The sequence below is a fragment of the Pseudophryne corroboree genome, chromosome 10 (genome assembly GCF_028390025.1).
Source record: "Pseudophryne corroboree isolate aPseCor3 chromosome 10, aPseCor3.hap2, whole genome shotgun sequence".
NCBI lineage: Eukaryota > Metazoa > Chordata > Amphibia > Anura > Myobatrachidae > Pseudophryne > Pseudophryne corroboree.
Window position 1 is genome coordinate 152,995,908 of NC_086453.1, and position 25,013 is coordinate 153,020,920.

At 46.2% G+C, this 25,013-nt stretch overlaps 1 long non-coding RNA gene across 2 annotated transcripts in view; it reads left to right on the forward strand.

Moving 5' to 3' along the window:
* The first annotated feature begins 326 nt into the window (after positions 1-326).
* Positions 327-25,013, forward strand: part of LOC134965108 (uncharacterized) — a 180,647-nt gene continuing 155,960 nt past the window's right edge. For both annotated transcript variants that reach the window (XR_010188321.1, XR_010188322.1), the window contains exon 1: positions 327-466. This is a non-coding gene — a long non-coding RNA (uncharacterized LOC134965108). The remainder of the gene's footprint in view (positions 467-25,013) is intronic.

A 25,013-nucleotide genomic window follows, 5' to 3' on the forward strand; every position in this document is an offset into this window, starting at 1 on the left:
TGGAGGTGTAATATGACTGTAATCTCATCTGTAACTTTATTTGCCGCGTTCTGCTATAGCCTTATATATACCTTGTTGTGTCTGAATTGTATGTGTGTCTAATTGCCTCACAGTTATTGTATGGTGGATATTGCTATTAGTTTTATAGCCCTAATAATGGTCCATCAATAAGAAAATGTTGCTGTTGGAGCATAGTATAGTTAAGTACCTGCATGCAATATGGATTAGCTTGTGATAATGTTATAAATAGAACTTCTGCGCCACCTGTTGGCTTTGGATATTAGTTACACTATACTATGTTTTGTTTTTCCTTGTTGCGCAGACCAGATGGGTGGCCATAGCAATGGTGCCAAGGGGAGCGTGTTGCACTATGCGTGACATCATTGGAGTCTGCTGGCATCTGCGCTCATTCGGAGGAGGGTTTCGGTGGAGGGTTCTTGTTCTTTCCTCTTTTAAACTATATAAGGTAAGATGTTTTTTAATATGTACGTATGTCCTGATGAAATTTCTGTAAATAAATGAGACATTGACTTTGCATCTGAACGTATGTCCCGCTAAGATGATTGGGACACTTTTGGAGTTTTGATTTTGTATAAAGTCCCGTGAGTGCCGCAACCTCTTCCTCTCTCTCTCTATAATATATTATATATATATATATATATATATATATATATATATATATACATACACACACACACACACACACACACACACACACACACACACACACACACAGAGAGAGAGAGAGACATGATGTTGTCTAGGTAAAGTATCACCAGGTCAACGTTTTGTAGACTAGACAATGTTCCATTAATTGCTGGACGGTAGCTGGCACATTGTGTAACCCAATGGCACTCAAATAGTCCCACTGGAGTGGTGAAGCTGTTTTTCGTCTGTCCTCAGGTATCATCATGATTTTCCAGAATACACTGGTTAGATCTAGGGTGAGAAATATGAAGCAGATTTCAGGAGGCTACAGGTTCTACTATCGTTGGGTAACGGATAGGCATACTTGTGCATAGCCTGGTTCAACTTCTGACAATCAACACCCCAGATCTTTCATCTCTGCCAACATTTTTATTAACTGGTTGGAATAGTGCTGCAGGATTTAGCCAATATCTTTCTTAGATGGGCAGAGTAGTTTCTACTGGGATAAGATGCTTGACTTCCTCTACTTGTCCGAAGTCAGAAGAATGTTGGCTGACAGTGTTTTCATGCCTCCATGCAAGTTTCACAACTCCAATCTTTTACTCTTCCGGAGTATCTTGATAATGTTTGTGCACTTCATTCCACCATAGACTTTCCTCAACTCCCTCTAGTTGTATACTGGCCCCGACAGCCTGTTGAGATGCAGTAGATTCAGTGTCCACGATATCCCGAAACATAAGGCCTAATTCAGACCTTAGATGTGCTACATTTATTCCAGCACAGGGCTAGTCCGCCCCGCATGTCAGGCCCGAAGAGCCCCTCCCCCCCTTCCCCCGCCCAAGTACAAAAGCATCTCTGGAAGAGTAGCTCCCTACCAGCACAGCTCCCGCTGTCAGGTTCGCAGCGACTGCGGTTGACGTTACGCAGCCGCCGTGGCCCGCCCCCCCTAATGGTCCGGGCATGCCTGCATTGCCCGGACCGCGCCCCCATAAAAGGCGGACAAACGTCACCGGTCCGCCCCCTCCCGCCCAGCGACCGCCTCTGCCTGTCAGTCAGGAAGAGGCGATCACAGGGCTAAGACAGCCGTCGGTAGCTGGCATGCGCCGGTGCATTGTGGCGCATGCACAGTTCAGACCTGATCGCTGCTGTGCGAAATAGGCCCCCTCGGAGGAAAATTCACAATTCGCTTCACACCATCAGTTTCTGTATGCTACCCGTTCAAAAACTGACCGGTAAACATAGTTTTTGGGTTCGCGCAACAGGCGCAACTAAGACCTTACAAACATACACAACTTATACAACACAGATTCCCAATGGCCCAGCACCCGAATCGCAGCCGCCGTAGGTTGCGCAGCTGCCCCAATCCGCAAGGAATGGGTACCATAGCCCTGAAGCCGCATCCAAAACGCCTTTAGAAAGTGGCGCTACCAACCCACCAGCATCAGTCAACTAGCAGAATACTGAAAAACCGAGGAGGGGACTTCCCACCACCTCCTAAAAGCATAACCCGCATTGTGCTGGACTCACCACCCTTTACTCCAGCAGAGTGATAGTGTATGAGCTTCCTTTAAATGGCAAATATATATTGATTCAAGCTTTTTCACATTTAACAAAGATATTTACTGCTCCTCACTTCTTTAGGTTAGTGTTTCCTTAAGAAGCTTCACAGATATATTATAAGCAACATTGTATTTCAAAGCATGAATTACTCATTGTTATAACGCCAGATGTATTCCAAGGCCAGTCAAGCATATCGCCAAAAGTTCTGAACATTGGGGAGGATTTTGACCTGTCCTGACCTCCAGAAGGGATGTTCCGGGAAAGCTGATAATCGCAAAGCAATAAATATGTTTTAATTGCAATTTATAATATTGTTTGACAGATGACGTGTTTCAGTTTTCAAGACATACATGGTGTATGCTGATTGGCTAATTGTATTGGCACACATGAATCCTTTGTTCTTCTGCTATAAAAATAAAGCCATGATGGCCCCCTAACAGATCAACTATGAACTGCTTAGGTTACACAATGATCCTGTGTCACTTATTCATTCACTGATCTCCAACCGGTTGCTAAGGGAAACAGCATTCTGACTGATGACTGAAGAGAATTCATAATCAGACCTGAATAGGTTAACATACGCTATCATTTTGGGGGCATCGTCCGGGGTATTCCAGCATCTCCTCCACTGGCAATAAATCCTCTGATCTTTCAGGAACCGCTGATAACAAAAAAAAACCGGTAAGTGAGATTTATTGTGTAGATTTCTACCTGCTCACTTGAACTCAGCGCTTCCTGTGTAAATCAAGAGGAAGACCAGTCGGGAAGGTCAGAGAATATCTTAAAGAGCCCAGCGTCAGTCAGAAGAATTTTTTTTTAAGGTACCATACATGTATGTTATATTGTTGAAGTATGTTATATAGTTGAATTATGTTATATTGTTGAATTGTGGGTAAATAATTTCAGATAATTTGTCACAAGTGCACAGGGGGAATTAATCAAGTATGCAGAAAACTTTTAAATTGTACTGATGTGTGTTTGTTGAGAAAATAGAGCCGTTTTATAAAAGTGGCGCATGGCCAAGATATGTTCTAATGCTGATAACCAGTTTGAATTGATAAATAACCAAAGAGGTATATGCAAATCTTGTACCTGTGTTGTGTTAAGAAAATACGAAGGGTCTGTAGCACCAAGATTGCTGGCAATTACAAGCACTGAAGTCTCATTTGGTTATGTGGAAAATGATGATGAATTTTATTGTACAAAAGGGTGTCATTTTAAAAAGAGAATTGTTGGAACATTACATTAAGAATGATTGATTTAACATCATAACCTATTGGCCTAGGAACCACATAATTCCAGGTCTAAGACCCATGTGCCGTGCAGTCTCAAACAGCTGCCGTGCACGCAGATAACAGATATAGGATTTACTGTCATCTTTGTTTTTGTATCCTTGCACTGTTATATGTACTCTGTCAATATGCTTTTGAAAAGGTGGGGGGGGAGTCGGGTTGTCTGCTGAATAATGAAACTAGATTCTCCTACACACACTGATAGGTATTTCTCACATCCAAGCATTCCCGGTGTTAGCTGTTACTTTCTGAAGAGAAACAAGCATTAAACTACAACAGGGATACTGATACAAGCAGGAGTCCATATAGGCAGGGGGATAGACCCTTGGAGTAACTTAACAATAATATTAGGGACGCATCTCAGTGATCCAGAAGAAATAATCTATTATGCAGGTCTCACTTGGGGAGCAGTCTCCACCAACACAGGCAACACTACAACCCCAGTCATTTGTCCACAGACGGATTGAAGAAGCTCTTTTAGAGATTCTTTAACAGGAGATTTTAATTCCCTCATAAGGAGTTATTAAAATACCACATCAGGATGGGTTCAAACCCGTGGATATTGTTAATAACAGGTAGGGTAATGAATCTCTGAAAGGAATTTCAAAGGAGCAGGCTTCCCGTCAGGGGGGGACACTTGACCTAGATAGAGATTCTTTAACAGGAGATTTTAATTCCCTCATAAGGAGTTATTAAAATACCACATCAGGATGGGTTCAAACCCGTGGATATTGTTAATAACAAGGAGGGAAGAAAAAGCTTTAAAAGGAGATTTTAAGTCCCTCATAAGGAGTTACTAAAATACCACATCAGGAGGGGTTCCGTGCACGTTCACCCAGGCATGGGAGCGCGGTCTGTAAAGATGTCAGGGCCCGACAAACCCGTGGATATTGTTAGTGACAGGGAGGGCAAAAAAAGCTCTGAAAGGAATAAGTAAAATTTTCAAAAGAGCAGGTTTTCCGTCAGAGGGGACACTTGAACTAGAGAAATGGGAAAAATTTGCCTCCTGTAACAAGAGTTGGATAATTAAGCATAATAGTAGAGATCAAGCATCCATCTGGATCACTGTAGCAAAAGAATTAGGAGCAGAGAATAGAAGAAGAGATGAGGAAAATGATTTCCCCATTGTACCAGAGTACTCAATAGCACCACAACCAGCGTTAAACTCACTGCCTGTAATTGCAGCAACAGCACCTGCACACTATACCCCACCCCTATACCCAGACATGCATGCACACCAAGGTACCCCTAGTATGAACAGAATGCAATTACCTACAAGCTCACTAACAGTGAAATTAAAAAGATACGAGCAAGGTTAAAAGAGTGACGAATAATCAGCCCTATCTTAGAAGGATCTGTGGTTGAAAATCCGAATGATTTACCTGAGCTATGTGTACAGAGTATGCCCCAGTGTCCTGATACTTCATCACAAGAAACCCCAACAAGGTTAAAGCGAAGAAATTTTCTACCTAATGCTTCCCTCATGTTTAAACGAGTGGTAGACACCTGCAATCAAGCTGAGTCCAGTAAACAATTGTCCACAATCAGGGACTATAGGCAGCAGGGTGCAATTCAGGCAGAGAGGAGAAACAAGGGATCAAGACACAGCCTCTACAGCTTTTAATGCCCAGGTGCATAATGTACAGAATAAACTGACATATTTTCCAGAAAGATTGTGTCCGGTATGTCAGTTTTGCGTTCCAGAAGGATATGAACATTGCCCAAATTGTGGAAACTGGATTTCACACCATGAACCACCATGCCAAGATATCTATGCGACTAGAAATACGGAAAGACGGTCATCATTGCCTGTTTCTCTGTATCCAGCACAAGTACAGAAAATACGCAACCCAGATAATGCAGCCAGGACGAACGAACCATACATCGTACAGAGCCAACACCACAAACCATGGTATGGCAATGACCTCGCAAATATAGTTGCAGAGTCCCCAGATCCTAGATAAAACCCAATAGCAGTTTATGCCTATATGGAAAGAATTCAAACCATATGGACACCGGCATGGGTCAACTACCACCAGTTGTGTGAGGCTATACTAGGACCAGCAACTGCCCAAACAGTAAGCACCATGTTAAAAGCAGATGCAGTCGATGATTGCCCAGCCATAACGGACGTTCCGACAGAGAAAAATAGAACAACGTTTGAAAGTGGAAAGATGTACATGACAAGACTTAAGAGATGGTGTCATGCACAGACACTCAGGGCACCAGCAGCCCCAGATTTGAAACAGGAAAAGACTGAGTCCATCAGAACTTACTATGATAAAGTCACTATACGACACACAAGATGATAGAATATGAAGGTGTGCAACTCCTGTGTCGACAACAGTGTACTCAGTCACCACTGGCAGTTCGATAAAAGTGACTTTTACCCACAGGAGACCCAAGGGTTTCAAGAGCTGTTTTTATGCACAACCAGATTCCTCTACGTTTAAGTACAGATCAAGCCATTGCAACGACTGGATTGGGAGGTTAAGCCCTACCCCTGCAAGAAAGCAAAGATGTAACCTGAAATACAAGCTGCTATACAAGACTATCTCTCACTGGAAAAGTAAGACAAAGAGGAACAACAACTCCCAGCATAAACATCATTATGTTAAACATCAGCCTGGGTGGACTTGGACTAAGAAAATGACATGCCAGCAGCAGTGAGAAAGAATATGCAAGTTAAGAAGGACAAAGAAAGACATCTGACAAGTGGTCAGTACTACCTGGCAAGATTACAGAGATAATGCCATGATTTAAAGCAACAGAAGCTCCGGGGTTTAAAGCAAATAATAAGGAACAAGACAGAAAAAGTTCCAGAAAACAAATGAATGATGCTTCTTCTGCCAATATGAAGTACAAGCTTCTTCAGGTACTCCCCAGTGAACAGAATGTCTCCAGAAGAAACAGCAGAAGGTATGATTACAGTCACCTTGCCCACTGGAGAAATACGTTTGTGCCTAATGAATACTGGAGCCAGCACACGCAGAAGACAGCAGAGGGAGATACCACAAGAACTGATGATATCAGAAATTCTTAAAGGGACAGGAGATGAGAGAAATGCAGTCACCAATACCAGCCCAATTCTTGACCTTGGAGTACATGTCCAGTGACTTTGCTGAAGCACAATGTACTAAAGCTTATCTAAGGAGAATACAGTACACACCAGCAGAAGTTTAACTTTCCAGCAACTTATCAAAGGAAAGAACAAAAAAGCCATTTAGAAGCAAGTTAAAACAGAAGTTCAGTATTGGCTCATTCCCGCAGTACCAGTTGTAGAAGAAAGGAAGCAATACTACTGGACCAGAATAGCCCTGTGGAGGGGCTATATCACCAAGTGATATATCCACAAAACACACAGCTAAATACAGGATGTGAATGAACTGCTGATTGCCACCACTACTAAAAGAAGCACCAAGAAGGGGCAGTGTCCTTAGTGAAGTTTCTGGAAGAACAAGATTGCAGAGCCTCAGAAGGAGAAATTGCAGCTAGTCAAGCAAGAGTTAATCTTCCTAGGACACTCAAGGTACCAGACATCTAACAAAAGTGAAAAGGAAAAGATTCAGACTGCAAGCTAAGATGCCAACTAGTGTCAAGCAAGTCAGATGATCATTCCTGGGCCTAGTAGGACACTACAGAACACGGATACCTCTAGCACCAGTCTACATGCAAGCATTGTATGACAACACTGAAAGGGAGGAGGGTCCGCATCCTACATACAGCAACAGATGAATTAAGCTATTGAATAGTTGGAAACAGCAGTTGCCTCATCTCAAGCCCTAGAACTACCTGACTATTAAAGAAGGAGGCCATACATAGAAGTCCTTATGCAAAATCATGGACTGAGGTGAAGACCAGTGGCCTACAACTTAAGCAAACTTGACAGCGGTAATCAAAGAGCACCTACCGGCATCAGAGCAGTGATAGCAGCAACAGCCCTAGAAGAGTATAAGAGCACAGACACAGTGATGAATCAGAAGTCCTAGAAGAGGACAAGAGCACAGGCATAGTGCTGAATCATGAACTTATCATCCAGGGTCCACATGCAGGTACAGAGAAGCTTCAACAAGCAAGAACCAAACACCTGTCAGTGGCAAGGCTGACCATGTATGAAGTAGCACTGCCAAAAATGCGACAAGTAACCATCAGAAGATGTATTACCCTCAACGCAGCAACCCTTTTCCAACATTAATCAATAAAGGTGTTGAATCTCAAGATTCAAAAGGAGGGACAATTACCCCAAGGCAGGAGCCACTAGTCTATCAGATTTCTCAGAGGCAATGGCATTAATCCTGCAGAAATGGAGACCACACTTTACAGACACCCAGTTAGTTCAATATGTCGATGATATGCTTATTGCTGCACAGACAGAAGAGAAGTGCAAAAAAGGAAACAGTATCACTACTCATCTTTTTGGCAGAAGAAGATTGCAGAGTGTCAAAAGACAAGCTTCAGCTAGTACAGAAAAAAGTTGTCTTCTTAGGACACTGCATATCTCAAGGAACAAGGCATCTTACTGATGAAAGAACAAAGGCAATAACTCAAGCAAAAACCCCAAGAACATTAAATGAAATCAGAGCTTTTCTGGGCCTTATTGGTTATTGCAGAGAATGGATTCCCTCGGCCTCATTACTGATGCAGCCCCTATATGAATTAATAAAAAAGGAGGCGTCAGCAGAAAACAGGGACACCATTGAAGAAGCAGTAAGACAACTAAAGCAAGCCATAATCACAGCCCCAGCATTGGGATTGCCTGATTACAAAAAGCCTTTTAACCTATTCTGCCATGAAAACAGAGGGCATTCTTTAGGGGTGCTCACCCAGAAATACGGACCAAAACAAAGACCGGTGGCATTCTATTCAGCCCAGCTGGATCCGATTATCAGAGGAGCACCATCCTGTGTCCGAGCAGTGGCAGCAGCAGCAATAATGAAGGAAAAGGTGACAGACATCATTGTGTTTGATCATCCACTGTGTATACAAGTACCTCACGCTGTAACAGAAATACTAAGTCAAGCAAAAACTAAACATCTTTCTGCAGCCAGACTTACCAAATATGAAGTAGCACTGTTAAGTGCCTCCCATGTCACCATCACAAGATGCACTGTACTAAACCCAGCTACACTCCTTCCCATCAACGATTCAAAAGAGGGGAAAAGAGGAGAAGATGGTAATGATGGTGAATCGTCAGATGAGGAGGAAATTGCTGCTACAGACGCAGAAAATACAACACAATCGTCTCCACATGATTGCCTAGCCCTCATGGAATTAGAGACTTTACCTCTCCCTAATGTCCAAGATACACCATTGGACAATCCAGACATGAACCTGTTCGTCGATGGATCAAGATATTATGATAATGGATCCCCAAAGACAGGATATGCAGTAACAACTGAAACTGAAGTCATAGACTCTGGAGCATTGCTACCAAGTATGTCAGCACAAGAAGCAGAACTCATAGCAATGACCAAAGCCTGCATACATGCTGAGAATATGACAGCCAACATCTATACGGATTCACGCTATGCTTGGGGGGTGTCCCAAGACTACGCTGTTATATGGAAAAGTAGGGACTTCAAAAGTGCAAACGGAAAACCCATCAAACATGCCAGTTTGATTATGGAACTCTTCAGAGCATTGGAACTACCTAAAAGAATTGGAATAATCAAGGTACAAGCACATACTAGGAGCCAAACCATGGAAGCTAAAGGAAATGCATTTGCAGATGCAGAAGCCAAGAGAATTGCCTTACAATCAAAAGAACTTGAGCAAGTCTTAGTAGCTCAAGACGTGAAGCAAATGCCTAGTGAACAGGAGCTGATCAAAATTCAACAACAAGCATCACAAGGAGAAAAGGAGAAATGGAGACGATTGGGGGCAGAAGAAGATGAACATGGACTTTGGAAGTCAAGAGAATTGAAGTACTGTCTACCAGCAGCTCTATTTCCACCTATATTACAAGAGCATTGGATAGCTCCAGGCTTCAATAAAGCTGCAACAAACTTTGTAGCAGGATGCTGGATCTGTGGAATTAGCAATCCAGGAAAAAGAACCAAGACACCTCTAGGAACTATACCCAAAGCCTCTTACCCATTTGAAAGACTACAAATTGACTATATACAGTGGCGACGAAGCAGTCCATATGAATATGTACTAGTAGCAACGGACATGTTTAGTCACTGGGCCGAAGCCTGGCCAGTAAGCAAAAACCACTGCAAAGAAACTGATAGCAGAAGTAGTATGTAGATTTGGGATACCTGAGGTTATAGAATCAGATAGAGGTACACATTTCACAAGAGAAGTCATGCAGCATATAATGAAAGATTTGGGGGTACAGCAGGCCTTCCATGTGCCTTACCAGCCCCAGGCGAGTGGGAGGGGGGACATCTGAACTTTGACCTTAAGCTAAAACTACAGAAAATGACAGAAACCAAAAGAACTTGTCCAGAATGCCTACCTATAGTCTTGTTTAATATTAGGACCACACCCATGAAACCTAGTAAACTGACTCCATATGAAATAGTGTTTGGGTCAGCTCTAAGAACAGGTTGTTATTATCCACAACAATTACAACATAATCATGATGATTTTTACAGGTTATGTACAGGAGGTCTGTAAAACATTGACTAACCTCCATTGCCGAGTGTTTTCTTCCATTCCAGACCCAGAAGGATCAGCTACGCATAAGCTAAATCCAGGAGATTGGGTCTATTTAAAGAGACATGTGAGAAAGACCTTTAAACCAAGATATGATGGTCCACATCAAGTGCTGCTAACCATGTCTACCTTAAATTAAGGTGAAAGGTCGTGATACTTGATTACATGCATCCCACTTGAAGAAGTTGACAGTGACTCTCCAGCCAGAAGAATGAAGTTGCTTATCCTTTGATTGTTGTTAGGGGTAATCCCCAAGGTTTGGACTATAAGTCCAGGGGACTGGTTTACTGAAAGAAAATAGTTCAGGCCTAGATAGTGTAGGTAGATATTAGGGAGAAAAAGTGGAATCAAAAAGAGGGGAAATGATAGTGTATGAGCTTCCTTTAAATGGCAAATATATATTGATTCAAGCTTTTTCACATTTAACAAAGATATTTACTGCTCCTCACTTCTTTAGGTTAGTGTTTCCTTAAGAAGCTTCACAGATATATTATAAGCAACATTGTATTTCAAAGCATGAATTACTCATTGTTATAACGCCAGATGTATTCCAAGGCCAGTCAAGCATATCGCCAAAAGTTCTGAACATTGGGGAGGATTTTGACCTGTCCTGACCTCCAGAAGGGATGTTCCGGGAAAGCTGATAATCGCAAAGCAATAAATATGTTTTAATTGCAATTTATAATATTGTTTGACAGATGACGTGTTTCAGTTTTCAAGACATACATGGTGTATGCTGATTGGCTAATTGTATTGGCACACATGAATCCTTTGTTCTTCTGCTATAAAAATAAAGCCATGATGGCCCCCTAACAGATCAACTATGAACTGCTTAGGTTACACAATGATCCTGTGTCACTTATTCATTCACTGATCTCCAACCGGTTGCTAAGGGAAACAGCATTCTGACTGATGACTGAAGAGAATTCATAATCAGACCTGAATAGGTTAACATACGCTATCAAGAGCAATGGACAAAACCGCACGGGAACGTCCGTAGTCCACCCGCAGGGAGAGGACACACTCGCCGTCTTACCAAAAGGGGGCGCCCCACAATGACCACTTATGCACTCTTGACCGCTGGCTGGTAGTGACTTTCTGCCAAACCGTAATACAACGCACACTCCCAGAGGCCCAGCACCTGAATCGCTTCAGCTGAAGAAACTGCCACTGCAACATGCATAACTGCCCCTCTCCGCAAGGAAAGGGGAACAATAGCCCGAAAACCTTATCCAACGTACACACGTAGGCAGGGCCGGTGCAAGGTCTCTCGGCACCCTAGGCAAAGTTTCAGCCCAGCACCCCCTAATCTGTAAATTACCCCCCGCCTCCCTTCCCCCTTCACCACTTCCCAGAGGTATCAGGAAGAGAAAAGAGATGATACTCAAGGACTTTTAAAATGAAAAGATATATTGTTGTAATATGTATAAATATTAGCTGGCATGTTAGGAATCGAATAAGACACTGAGGTCAGTTTCACTTTTATGCTGAGTGATATAAATCTGGTGGGGATTTTTAATTGTATGTGTATACATACTGTGACAAGAACACTGGGATAGTGTTTGAGGGCAGGTATATTTGTCCCAGGTTCTTGTCTTACATGTTTTAGAAAATGTTAACTTCTAGGAAAAATGCTTTTTGTTTTGTCTGAACCTTTTCAGTTTGCTGTAAAAGCTGGGTAAAGGCTCTGAGAGAGAGATAAGGCGAGTTCTAGACATTGGGCCCAGTTCGGGTCTTTGGCCTCACAGAGGGCTAATCAGGGTTTCAGCTGTGTAAGAGTGATATAGTGCTTCTAACCTGATTAGTAGGGGCAGACTGCCTGGGAAGGCTGCAGGATCTGTGTGTGAGAGACACGCTTTCTGATGCAAGTAAGCTATACAGTATGTACTGAAGAACTCTGTGTTTTGTTTAGTGACAGTTAGGAACATCTTATGTTTAGTTAGTGCCGCACAGGCAAGGTATTTTTATTTTGGGGTTTGTTTTATTTTCTGTTTCAATAAAACTGGCCGGGGTCAGTTGTACCAGAAACTGGACTTGTGGTGTTCCTCAGCTGCTGCGTGCTGCCATATTCCCCAGGAAAAGGCACCTTGCACCCCTACAGTGTTACAACTTGGTGGAGAATGCGAGCAGGCCGTTCTGCGCATAAGTGAAAGCAGCAGCTTTGTGAGGCCTGCAGAAAACGGTGGTTTATGCAGATACAGCCCAGTGTGAAGTTACTGAGACTCACCCCTGAGGGTTTGATATATGTCCTGGGTGAAAGCAGCTGCAAAGCCGCCTGAAAAATCTGTTGACATGGAGGATCTGCTTAAAGCCTTGCTGCAAGCTACAGCGGCTCAGCAGGAGGCCAACCGACAGCAGCAGGTGGCAATGGAGGAAAATTGGAGACTACAGCAGGAGGCCAACAGACAGCAGCAGGTGGCAATGGAGGAAAATAAGAGACAACAGCAGGCAGTTGTTGATGAACTTTACAGGCAACAGCGTCAGGATAGAGAGGCCTTAGCAGAAGTGGTGCAGAGACTTGCAGCTCGGGTTGGAGATGTGGCCGTCAGTGCTCCAACCAGCTCTAGTTCTATACGAGCCAGTCACTTCCTGCAGAAAATGACAGAGGCTGATGATGTGGAGGCCTATCTGACCACGTTTGAAAGGACTGCCGAGCGTGAGAACTGGCCGAAAGCACAGTGGGCCAGTCTGCTGGCACCTTTCCTGTCAGGTGAGCCCCAAAAAGCTTACTTTGATTTAAGCCCTGCTGAGGCTCGGGACTATGATAAACTAAAGACTGAGATCCTGACCCGCCTGGGAGTCACGCTGTCAGTACGAGCACAACGGGTGCACCGTTGGCTGTACGCCATGGAGAAGCCTCCGCGCTCCCAGATGCACGACCTTATTCAGCTAACAAAAAAATGGCTGCAGCCAGAGACATTAACTGGTCCCCAGATGGTGGAAAGAGTCGTCATGGACCGCTACTTGAGATCTTTGCCCATGGTCCTGCGCAAGTGGGTGAGCCATGGAAACCCGGGTACTGCTGACCAATTAGTGGACATGGTAGAGAGGTATTTGGCAGCAGAGGAACTACTGATGACCACCCAGCAACCCATAGATCCTCGACAGCGCCCTTCAGTAAAGACTGGTAAGACTGTTCCGTGGGAAAACGTTGCTGGGCGGTTAAGAGAACGCAAGGCTGGAGAGACTGTAAACACTGGCCCTGGAAACAGGCCAATGGGGCTAGAACGGTCTATGCTGCCCAAATGGGTTGATAATCGTGTGGTTAAATGTTTTAGGTGTGGTATGCCAGGTCATGTTATTGCCAATTGCCCAGTCACGCAAGAACCCATGCAATGTGATGCTGCCTTTGAATGTCGCAGAATGTCTTTCTTTGCTAGGTTAGCCTGTACTGTGGTACCTTCACCTGAGCTGGAAAAACAAATGTGTGATGTGTTCTTAGAAGGTAACCGGGTAGAGGCCTTGCTAGATTCAGGAAGTTTAGTTACCCTCGTGAAAGCTGGGTTAGTGAACCCCTTAAAGGTCCAGCAAATACCTATTGGGGTAACTTGCATACATGGGGATACCCAATATTATGCCACTGCTGAGGTGAATATAGAAACTTGTTGTGGGTCAGCAATGGTTAAAGTGGGACTGGTCCCTACCTTGGTGCATGAGGCCATAATAGGGAGGGATTTTCCTCATTTTTGGAAACTCTGGGAATCACGGTTATCAACAGATGTGAGAAGTAAAAAGCCAGTTGATAATACCGGTGATTTTATGGATGTACGTGGGTCTTCGGAACTTTCTGGCCCTTTGCCTTTTGCTAGTTTGGCTGGGGAAGTGACAGATGGGGAGTCCAGTGAGGACCCTCTTGCCGGGAACAGAGACATAGTAGTTAGAACTGAAAGCGTGCCTGACCTGGAGGTAAAGAAGGATCTGTTTGCATCTGAACAGTTAAAGGATCCTACCTTAATAAAGGCTAGAGAGAATGTTAAGATTGTTAATGGGGAACCTGTGGTACCAGGTGACAGGGTTACGTATCCCCACATGGCCATCTGTAATGAGCTCTTGTACCACATTGTCAAAAGGGGTGAGGATGTGGTGGAACAGCTGGTAGTTCCCCAGCCTTATCGGAGAACGGTACTAGATTTAGCTCATAGTCACGTTACCGCAGGACATTTAGGGGCAGAAAAAACCACTGAAAGAGTTTTACAAAGGTTCTTTTGGCCAGGGGTTTATAAAGAAGTGTCTGAATATTGTTCTTCCTGTCCTGAATGCCAGTATCATGCCCCTAGACCCCATTTCAGGAGCCCACTAGTTCCCATGCCTATTATAGAGGTCCCGTTTGACAGAATAGCCATGGATCTCGTGGGGCCCTTGTTAAAGTCTGCTCGGGGCCATCAGTATATCCTGGTAATTATGGACTATGCCACTCGATATCCTGAGGCTGTCCCTTTACGCACTATCACAACCAAGGCGATAGCTAGGGAGCTGGTGCAGGTATTTAGTAGAGTGGGAATACCAAAAGAAATTTTGACTGACCAAGGTACTCCATTTATGTCAAGGATCATGAAAGAATTGTGCAAGTTATTTAAGGTCACTCACCTCAGGACGTCCATCTACCATCCCCAAACTGACGGGTTGGTGGAAAGGTTTAATAAAACATTAAAAAGTATGTTAAAAAAGGTTGTTGAGAGAGATGGGAAAAACTGGGATTGTTTGTTGCCCTACTTGTTAATGGCCATCAGAGAAGTTCCTCAGTCCTCTACGGGGTTTTCTCCATTTGATTTGTTGTATGGTAGACACCCCAGAGGGCTGTTGGATGTTGCCAAAGAGACGTGGGAAGGACAGCCCACTCCTTATAGAAGCGTTATTGAGCATGTAACACAAATGCAGGATAGGATTGCAGCCGTGGTACCTGTTGTCAGAGAGCACATGGAACAGGCCCAAAGTGCTCAACAGAGGGTCTATAACCGGAGTGCCAAGATACGGGAATTTGCTCCTGGAGATAGAGTTCTTGTTTTGGTACCCACTGTGGAAAGCAAATTCCTAGCTAAATGGCAGGGTCCATTTGAGATTAGGGAAAAAGTGAATGAGGTTAATTACAAAGTATACCAGCCGGGAAAGAGAAAACCCGAACAGATCTACCATGTTAACTTAATCAAACCCTGGAAAGATAGGTTGTCTCTGTCAGCGGAGCCTTGCCCTTCGGTGTCTTCACCCCGGTTGCTTCCCGCAGTGAAGGTGTCAGAGACATTATCAGCTGATCAGAACAATCAGGTTAAAGAATTTCTCATCCAAAATAGGGAGGTATTTTCAGAGCTGCCTGGCCGAACGACCATAATAAAACATGACATTGTCACAGAACCAGGGGTCAGGGTTCATTTAAAGCCATATAGGATTCCTGAAGCTCAGCGAGAAGCTATTTCTAAGGAAGTTAAAACCATGTTAGAACTTGGAGTCATAGAGGAGTCTAACAGTGAGTGGTCCAGTCCCATAGTGCTCATCCCGAAGCCCGACGGTAGCATACGCTTCTGTAATGACTTTCGTAAGTTAAATGAGGTGTCCAAGTTTGACGCATACCCCATGCCCCGTGTGGATGAGCTTGTAGAAAGGCTGGGAACAGCCAGGTTTCTCACCACATTGGACCTGACCAAAGGTTACTGGCAAATACCTTTATCTGATAGCGCCAAAGAAAAAACAGCCTTTTCGGTTCCGGAGGGGCTGTACCAGTATAAGATGTTACCCTTTGGGTTGCATGGGGCTCCAGCAACCTTTCAACGGGCGATGGATAAAATTTTGAGGCCCCATAGAAAATATGCAGCTGCCTATTTGGATGATGTGGTAATTCACAGTACAGACTGGGGGTCACATTTGGTTAAAGTACAAGCAGTACTGGACTCAGAGAGGCAGGGTTAACTGCTAACCCAAAGAAGTGCTGCCTCGCAATGGAGGAGGTCAAATACTTGGGCTTCACCATAGGCAGAGGTCTGATTAGGCCCCAATTGAATAAAGTTGATGCTATTCAAAACTGGCCTCGTCCAGTGAATAAAAAACAGGTAAGGGCTTTTTTGGGAATTACTGGGTACTATAGACGGTTTATTCCTAATTTTGCGACCACAGCGGTGCCGTTGTCAGACCTTACCAAAGGGAAGCAGTCAAATGTGGTGAAATGGAACCCTGATGCAGAAAAGGCGTTCCAAGCGTTAAAAGTGGCTTTGTGTTCACAACCGGTGTTGATAACACCAGATTTTTCAAAAGAATTTGTGGTACAGACAGATGCCTCAGAGGTAGGGATAGGTGCTGTGCTGTCCCAAACCAGAGATGGGGACGAACACCCTATCATTTATTTGAGTAGGAAACTCAATGAGCATGAAAAAAGGTATGCCATTGTGGAAAAGGAGGCTTTGGCCATTAAGTGGGCACTAGATACCTTGAGATATTATCTCTTGGGTAGACAATTCAGACTAGTGACAGACCATGCCCCTTTAAAATGGATGTATGTAAATAGAGGCAAGAATGCTCGTGTAACTAGATGGTTTCTAGCGTTGCAGGACTTTAAGTTTACTGTCGAACATAGACCGGGAACACAATTGGCCAACGCAGATGCATTGTCTCGCATCTTCTGTTTGGGGGCTACAAGTGTTCCGGCCCCTAGGTCGAAACAGGGGAGGGGGATATGTGACAAGAACACTGGGATAGTGTTTGAGGGCAGGTATATTTGTCCCAGGTTCTTGTCTTACATGTTTTAGAAAATGTTAACTTCTAGGAAAAATGCTTTTTGTTTTGTCTGAACCTTTTCAGTTTGCTGTAAAAGCTGGGTAAAGGCTCTGAGAGAGAGATAAGGCGAGTTCTAGACATTGGGCCCAGTTCGGGTCTTTGGCCTCACAGAGGGCTAATCAGGGTTTCAGCTGTGTAAGAGTGATATAGTGCTTCTAACCTGATTAGTAGGGGCAGACTGCCTGGGAAGGCTGCAGGATCTGTGTGTGAGACACACTTTCTGATGCAAGTAAGCTATACAGTATGTACTGAAGAACTCTGTGTTTTGTTTAGTGACAGTTAGGAACATCTTATGTTTAGTTAGTGCCGGACAGGCAAGGTATTTTTATTTTGGGGTTTGTTTTATTTTCTGTTTCAATAAAACTGGCCGGGGTCAGTTGTACCAGAAACTGGACTTGAGGTGTTCCTCAGCTGCTGCGTGCTGCCATATTCCCCAGGAAAAGGCACCTTGCACCCCTACAGTGTTACAATACATATATATGCACATACATAGATTTTTATGTTCCTGTGTGTACACTAGTGTGCTGTGCAACACCCCCCCCCCCCCCAATTGGGCTGTATTTGTACTGTCTGTGGTCCCGCAGAAACCCCCATGGGTTACTTACCTTATGTTGTTTTCCCTCATCATATGTTCCTCTTACAGGCAGCAGCAACATTACAGTGACACTGCTTGCTGCTGTATAGCTGGGATCCAGGGGCCTAGAGGAGGTGCATCAGAGCTATGAGGAGCAACCATGGGGACGCCCCCCAGGAGCCATAGTTACATCTGCCTCCTATGTGCCTTCACATGACTTGATGCTACACATGTCAGCACGGATGAAGCGCTGAGACATTATGTGGTACAGCCTGAGAGCAGCAGCTGCACCTGACAAGACCTGCAGCCGCCACCAGCGAAGTGTAAAAGGAGGATGCCTCGTACAGAGACATCCTTCAATTTATTGCTTGATAAATCCTGTGGCGCCCTCTAAGGGCTGGCGCCCCTAGGCAGCCGCCTAAAGCTGCCTAATGGAAGAGCCGGCCCTGCACGTAGGATACCACGCAGATGCCCAGCGGCCCAGCACCTGAATCGCTGCCGCTGCCAAACCTGCCACCGCAGCATGACCAGTTGCCTCCATCCGTCAGAAAAAGGGTACCCTAGTCCTAAAACTTAAAACAACGCAAATCCCCAGTGGCCCAGCACCTAAAACGCTGCCGTCTAAGAACCTGCCACCGCAGCATGCGTAGCTGCCCCAATCCGCTAGGAATGGGTACTCCAGCCCTAAAAACTCCATACCACGCACAGTCCCTGCGGCCCAGCACCCGCAGCGTTACCGCTAAAGAATCTACCACCGCAGCACGCGCAACAGCCCCAATCCGCAAGGAATGGGTATCATAGCCCGAAAACCTTATCCAAACGTACAGAGGCTACATATCACACAGACTCCCAGCAGCCCCGCACCTGAATCGCTGCCGCTGAAGAACGCGCCGCCGCGGCATGCGCAACAGCCCCAATCTGCAAGGAAATGGTTATCATAGCCCGAAAACCTTACCCAAACGCAAAGAAGCTGCACATCACGCAGATCCCCAGCAGCCCAGCACCCCAAAAAGCTGCCAATGAAGAACCCGCCTCTGCAGCATGCGTAGCCGCCCCAAATCGCAAGGAATGAGTACCCTGGTCCCCCCCACTGCAAACCCATGGCAACCACCAGAGCCGTAGACGCAGCAGAGAACCAAAGTAGAGAAGAGGACCCAGGAGGGCACACAAAAGAAAATGGCCATCCCTTAATGGTCGCAACGGACACGTTCCACCGCCAAGTGCAATGGGCCCCCAACCGTCTCCGCCTGTGCTCTAAGGGGCAACCAAAGACCCAGGCCAACCCAATCCGCTGCAGAACGGGCAAGGCCGCACATTGCCCGGTCTCAGCCAAGAAAACATCACTGAAAGGAAAGCCGGAGTACAAAGACGACTTGCCACCGGCAACCAAACCACCGATCCGGAACGCCCCAAAGAAAACCAGCACAAAAACCCATCACGAATAACGCAAACCTCATAACCAGACTACACCCCACCTGTCCAGACACCCAAAGGGACCACGAACAGCCTCAAATTAACGGGCCTCCCAAAACTGCAGGCACAGGGAACCCCGTCACCCACCCATTAAGGGCCATGGATAGTACGACAGACCCGGTGGGGTGCGACAGCTGCAGTAGTATGGAGCGAAATGAAATGCCTGCAAGGGCAGACGCCATGGCCGCCTTAGACCTGCCCTCCTGGGAAAAACCCACAGACAAAGGCCGGCAAACATCCGAAAGTGACCCAATAAACACAACCCACGGAGTGACCCAACCTACTCCAAAAAACCAATGAATCACGGCAATCCAAGCCATCGTCCGGAGCCTGGGGGAGCCCCATACTGACCCATCCAAGTAGCAGGACCAACTTGGCCATTCGCCAGACCCACGTCAGGCATAGAAAGAAACATCAACAGCCGCCCCAGGCACCAACGCACGGAATGTAACAAAGCATAAGCGCAACCATGCCACCGCCACCCTATGGGCCATACCCGGGTCACGTCGCCGGGAAACACACGTCGGCTGCAAACATATGGGGACCAAATGACGTAACAGGTGAAGGGCTGAGGAGGAGGAAGAACGCCGATTGTGAAGAGCGTGAACCACGCCCAGGCAATTGCCCAGAAAAAAATAGACCGATCCGAAAAAACCACAGCGCTCCTAACTCCAACAACAAGAGGTTCCTGGTGAAACCCCTGCGAAAATAAAGAGGCTGAGTGAAAAAGTAGCCGAGCCGTAATGGCTCGTGACAACCGCGAAAGTCGGAGATAACCGGTCAGACACCCAAGGGTGAAAGAAATGAAAAAACAAAAGTAAAAGAGCCCAGCCAAATAGGGCCCAGCATGAGCCGCCCTTACGCTGACCAGCAAAAACGTAAAAGTATCTGGATGCCGCTGGACCTTGTCCGCAGGAAGGTGACGGCCACGAATGGCCGAAACCATCCCTACACCCAATAACTGGGGCAGCACGCCAAACCCCCCGGTCTACCCAACCCAACAGGAACCCAGAACCTGAAACCATGACAAAACCGGAGCTAAAACGTACCGCGAACCGAGCAGCCGGCCGGGCCTGCAAAGAGAATGTCACAATGGAAACAAAACGCAGCGCCCCAGCAGAAAATGAGAACGCACCCTGTGGGAAGCATCCGCAACAAGAACCGAACCCCCCCTCTGTGGGTGACCAAATGACGGGAACCAACCCGGGACCTACCCGGGCACCACCCCAAAAGGGGAGACACACAAACAGTGCTTTATATAAAGGGGGGGGGGTGCGTAGAAAAGGGGCCGCACATGCCCCCACGTATCCCCGCCTGAAAAGTCCCAGTACAACGAACGGAGCCGTATCCACAACAGAGGATCTGACCCAGCGGGGTAGCAAAGAAAATAAGATTTTACTTACCGATAAATCTATTTCTCGTAGTCCGTAGTGGATGCTGGGGACTCCGTCAGGACCATGGGATTAGCGGCTCCGCAGAAGACAGGGCACAAAACTAAAGCTTTAGGATCAGGTGGTGTGTACTGGCTCCTCCCCCTATGACCCTCCTCCAAGCCTCAGTTAGGATACTGTGCCCGGACGAGCGTACACAATAAGGAAGGATATTGAATCCCGGGTAAGACTCATACCAGCTACACCAATCACACCGTATAACTTGTGATCTAAACCCAGTTAACAGTATGACAAACGTAGGAGCCTCTGAACAGACGGCTCACAACAATAACAACCCGATTTTTTTTTTTGTAACAATAACTATGTACAAGTATTGCAGACAATCCGCACTTGGGATGGGCGCCCAGCATCCACTACGGACTACGAGAAATAGATTTATCGGTAAGTAAAATCTTATTTTCTCTGACGTCCTAAGTGGATGCTGGGGACTCCGTCAGGACCATGGGGATTATACCAAAGCTCCCAAATGGGCGGGAAAGTGCGGATGACTCTGCAGCACCGAGTGAGAGAACTCCAGGTCCTCCTCAGCCAGGGTGTGCCCCTGACCAAGTAGCAGCTCGGCAAAGTTGTAAAGCCGAGACCCCTCGGGCAGTCGCCCAAGATGAGCCCCCTTCCTTGTGGAATGGGCATTTATATATTTTGGCTGTGGCAGTCCTGCCACAGAATGTGCAAGCTGAATTGTACTACACATTCAACTAGCAATCGTCTGCTTAGAAGCAAGAGCACCCAGTTTTTTGGGTGCATACAGGATAACAGCAAGTCAGTTTTCCTGACTCCAGCCGTCCTGGAAATCTATATTTTCAGGGCCCTGACAACATCTAGCAACTTGGAGTCCTCCAAGTCTCTAGTAGCCGCAGGTACCACAATAAGCTGGTTCAGATGAAATGCTGACACCACCTTAGGGAGAAACTGGGGACGAGTCCGCAGCTCTGCCCTGTCCGAATGGACAATCAGATATGGGCTTTTGTGAGACAAAGCCGCCAATTCTGACACTCGCCTGGCCGAGGCCAGGGCCAACATCATGGTCACTTTCCATGTGAGATATTTCAAATCCACAGATTTGAGCGGTTTAAACCAACGTGATTTGAGGAATCCCAGGACTACGTTGAGATCCCACAGTGCCACTGGAGGCACAAAAGGGGGTTGTATATGCAGTACTCCCTTGTCAAATTTCTGGACTTCAGGAACTTAAGCCAATTCTTTCTGGAAGAAAATCGACAGGGCCGAAATTTGAACCTTAATGGACCCCAATTTGAGGCCCATAGACACTCCTGTTTGCAGGAAATGCAGGAATCGACCGAGTTGAAATTTCTTCGTGGGGCCTTCCTGGCCTCACACCACGCAACATATTTTCGCCACATGTGGTGATAATGTTGTGCGGTCACCTCCTTCCTGGCTTTGACCAGGGTAGGAATGACCTCTTCCGGAATGCCTTTTTTCCCTTAGGATCCGGCGTTCAACCGCCATGCCGTCAAACGCACCCGCGGTAAGTCTTGGAACAGACATGGTACTTGCTGAAGCAAGTCCCTTCTTATCGGCAGAGGCCCTGAGTCCTCTGTGAGCATCTCATGAAGTTCCGGGTACCAAGTCCTTCTTGGCCCATCCGGAGCCACGAGTATAGTTCTTACTCCTCTACGTCTTATAATTCTCAGTACCTTTGGTATGAGAAGCAGAGGAGGGAACACATACACCGACTGGTACACCCATGGTGTTACCAGAACGTCCACAGCTATTTCCTGAGGGTCTCTTGACCTGGCGCAATACCTGTCCAGTTTTTTGTTCAGGCGGGACGCCATCATGTCCACCTTTGGTCTTTCCCAACGGTGCACAATCATGTGGAAACAACTTCTCGATTAAGTCCCCACTCTCCCGGGTGGAGGTCGTGCTGAGGAAGTCTGCTTCCCAGTTGTCCACTCCCGGAATGAAAACTGCTGACAGTGCTATCACATGATTTTCCGCCCAGCGAAGAATCCTTGCAGTTTCTGCCATTGTCCTCCTGCTTCTTGTGCCGCCCTGTCTGTTTACGTGGGCGACTGCCGTGATGTTGTCCCACTGGATCAATACCGGCTGACCTTGAAGCAGAGGTCTTGCTAAGCTTAGAGCATTGTAAATTGCTCTTAGCTCCAGTATATTTATGCGGAGAGAAGTCCCCAGACTTGATCACACTCCCTGGAAATTTTTTCCCTGTGTGACTGCTCCCCAGCCTTTCAAGCTGGAATCCGTGGTCACCAGGACCCAGTCCTGAATGCATAACTGTGGCACTTTAGTAGATGAGCACTCTGCAGCCACCACAGAAGAGACACCCTTGTCCTTGGAGACAGGGTTATCCGCTGATGCATCTGAAGATGCGATCCGGACCATTTGTCCAGCAGATCCCACTGAAAAGTTCTTGCGTGAAATCTGCCGAATGGAATCGCTTCGTAAGAAGCCACCATTTTTCCCAGGACCCTTGTGCAATGATGCACTGACACTTTTCCTGGTTTTTGGAGGTTCCTGACTAGCTCGGATAACTCCCTGGCTTTCTCCTCCGGGAGAAACACCTTTTTCTGGACTGTGTCCAGAATCATCCCTAGGGACAGCAGACGTGTCGTCGGAGACAGCTGCGATTTTGGAATATTTAGAATCCACCCGTGCTGTCGTAGAACTACTTGAGATAGTGCTACTCAGACCTCCAACTGTTCTCTGGACCTTGCCCTTATCAGGAGATCGTCCAAGTAAGGGATAATTAAGATGCCTTTTCTTTGAAGAAGAATCATCATTTCGGCCATTACCTTGGTAAAGACCCGGGGTGCCGTGGACAATCCAAACGGCAGCGTCTGAAACTGATAGTGACAGTTTTGTACCATGAACCTGAGGTACCCTTTGTGAGAAGGGCAAATTTGGACATGGAGGTAAGCATCCTTGATGTCCAGGGACACCATATAGTCCCCTTCTTCCTGGTTCGCTATCACTGCTCTGAGTGACTCCATTTAGAATAGGTCTCACCGAGCCGTCTGGCTTCAGTACCACAATATAGTGTGGAATAATACCCCTTTACTTGTTGTAGGAGGGGTACTTTGATTATCACCTGCTGGGAATACAGCTTGTGAATTGTTTCCAATACTGCCTCCCTGTCGGAGGTAGACGTTGGTAAAGCAAACTTCAGGAACCTGCGAGGAGGAGACGTCTCGAATTTCCAATCTGTACCCCTGGGATACTACTTGTAGGATCCAGGGGTCCACTTGCGAGTGAGCCCACTGCGTGCTGAAACTCTTGAGACGACCCCCCCACCGCACCTGTTTGTACGGCCCCAGCGTCATGCTGAGGACTTGGCAGAAGCGGTGGAAGGCTTCTGTTCCTGGGAATGGGCTGCCTGCTGCAGTCTTCTTCCCTTACCTCTATCCCTGGGCAGATATTATGGGGACGAAAGGACTGAGGCTGAAAAGACTATGTCTTTTTCTGCTGAGATGTGACTTGGGGTAAAAAAGGTGGATTTTCTAGCTGTTGCCGTGGCCACCAGGTCCGATGGACCGACCCCAAATAACTCCTCCCCTTTATACGGCAATACTTCCATGTGCCGTTTGGAATCTGCATCACCTGACCACTGTCGTGTCCATAAACATCGTCTGGCAGATATGGACATCGCACTTACTCTTGATGCCAGAGTTTCGCATATATAGAAATGCATCTTTTAAATGCTCTATAGTCAATAAAATACTGTCCCTGTCAAGGGTATCAATATTTCCAGTCAGGGAATCCGACCAAGCCACCCCAGCGCTGCCCATCCAGGCTGAGGCGATCGCTGGTCGCAGTATAACACCAGTATGTGTGTATATACTTTTTAGGATATTTTCCAACCTCCTATCAGTTGGCTCCTTGAGGGCGTCCGTATCTGGAGACGGTAACGCCACTTGTTTTTATAAGCGTGTGAGCGCCTTATCCACCCTAAGGTGTGTTTCCCAACGCGCCATAACTTCTGGCGGGAAAGGGTATACCGCCAATAATTTTCTATCGGGGGAAACCCACGCATCATCACACACTTCATTTAATTTATCTGATTCAGGAAAAACCACATGTAGTTTTTTCACACTCCACATAATACCCTTTTTTGTGGTACTTGTAGTATCAGAAATATGTAACATCTCCTTCATTGCCCTTAACAAGTAACGTGTGGCCCTAAAGGAAAATAAGTTTGTTTCTTCACCCTCGACATTGGAGTCAGTGTCCGTGTCTGTGTCGACCGACTGAGGTAAAAGGACGTTTTAACGCCCCTGACGGTGTTTTAGACGCCTGGACAGGTACTAATTGGTTTGCCGGCCGTCTCATGTCGTCAACCGACCTTGCAGCGTGTTGACATTATCACGTAATTCCTTAAATAAGCCATCCATTCCGGTGTCGACTCCCTAGAGAGTGACATCACCATTAACGGCAATTGCTCCGCCTCCTCACCAACATCGTCCTCATACATGTCGACACACAAGTACCGACACACAGCACACACACAGGGAATGCTCTGATAGAGGACAGGACCCCACTAGCCCTTTGGGGAGACAGAGGGAGAGTTTGCCAGCACACACCAAAAACGCTATATTATACAGGGACAACCTTTATATA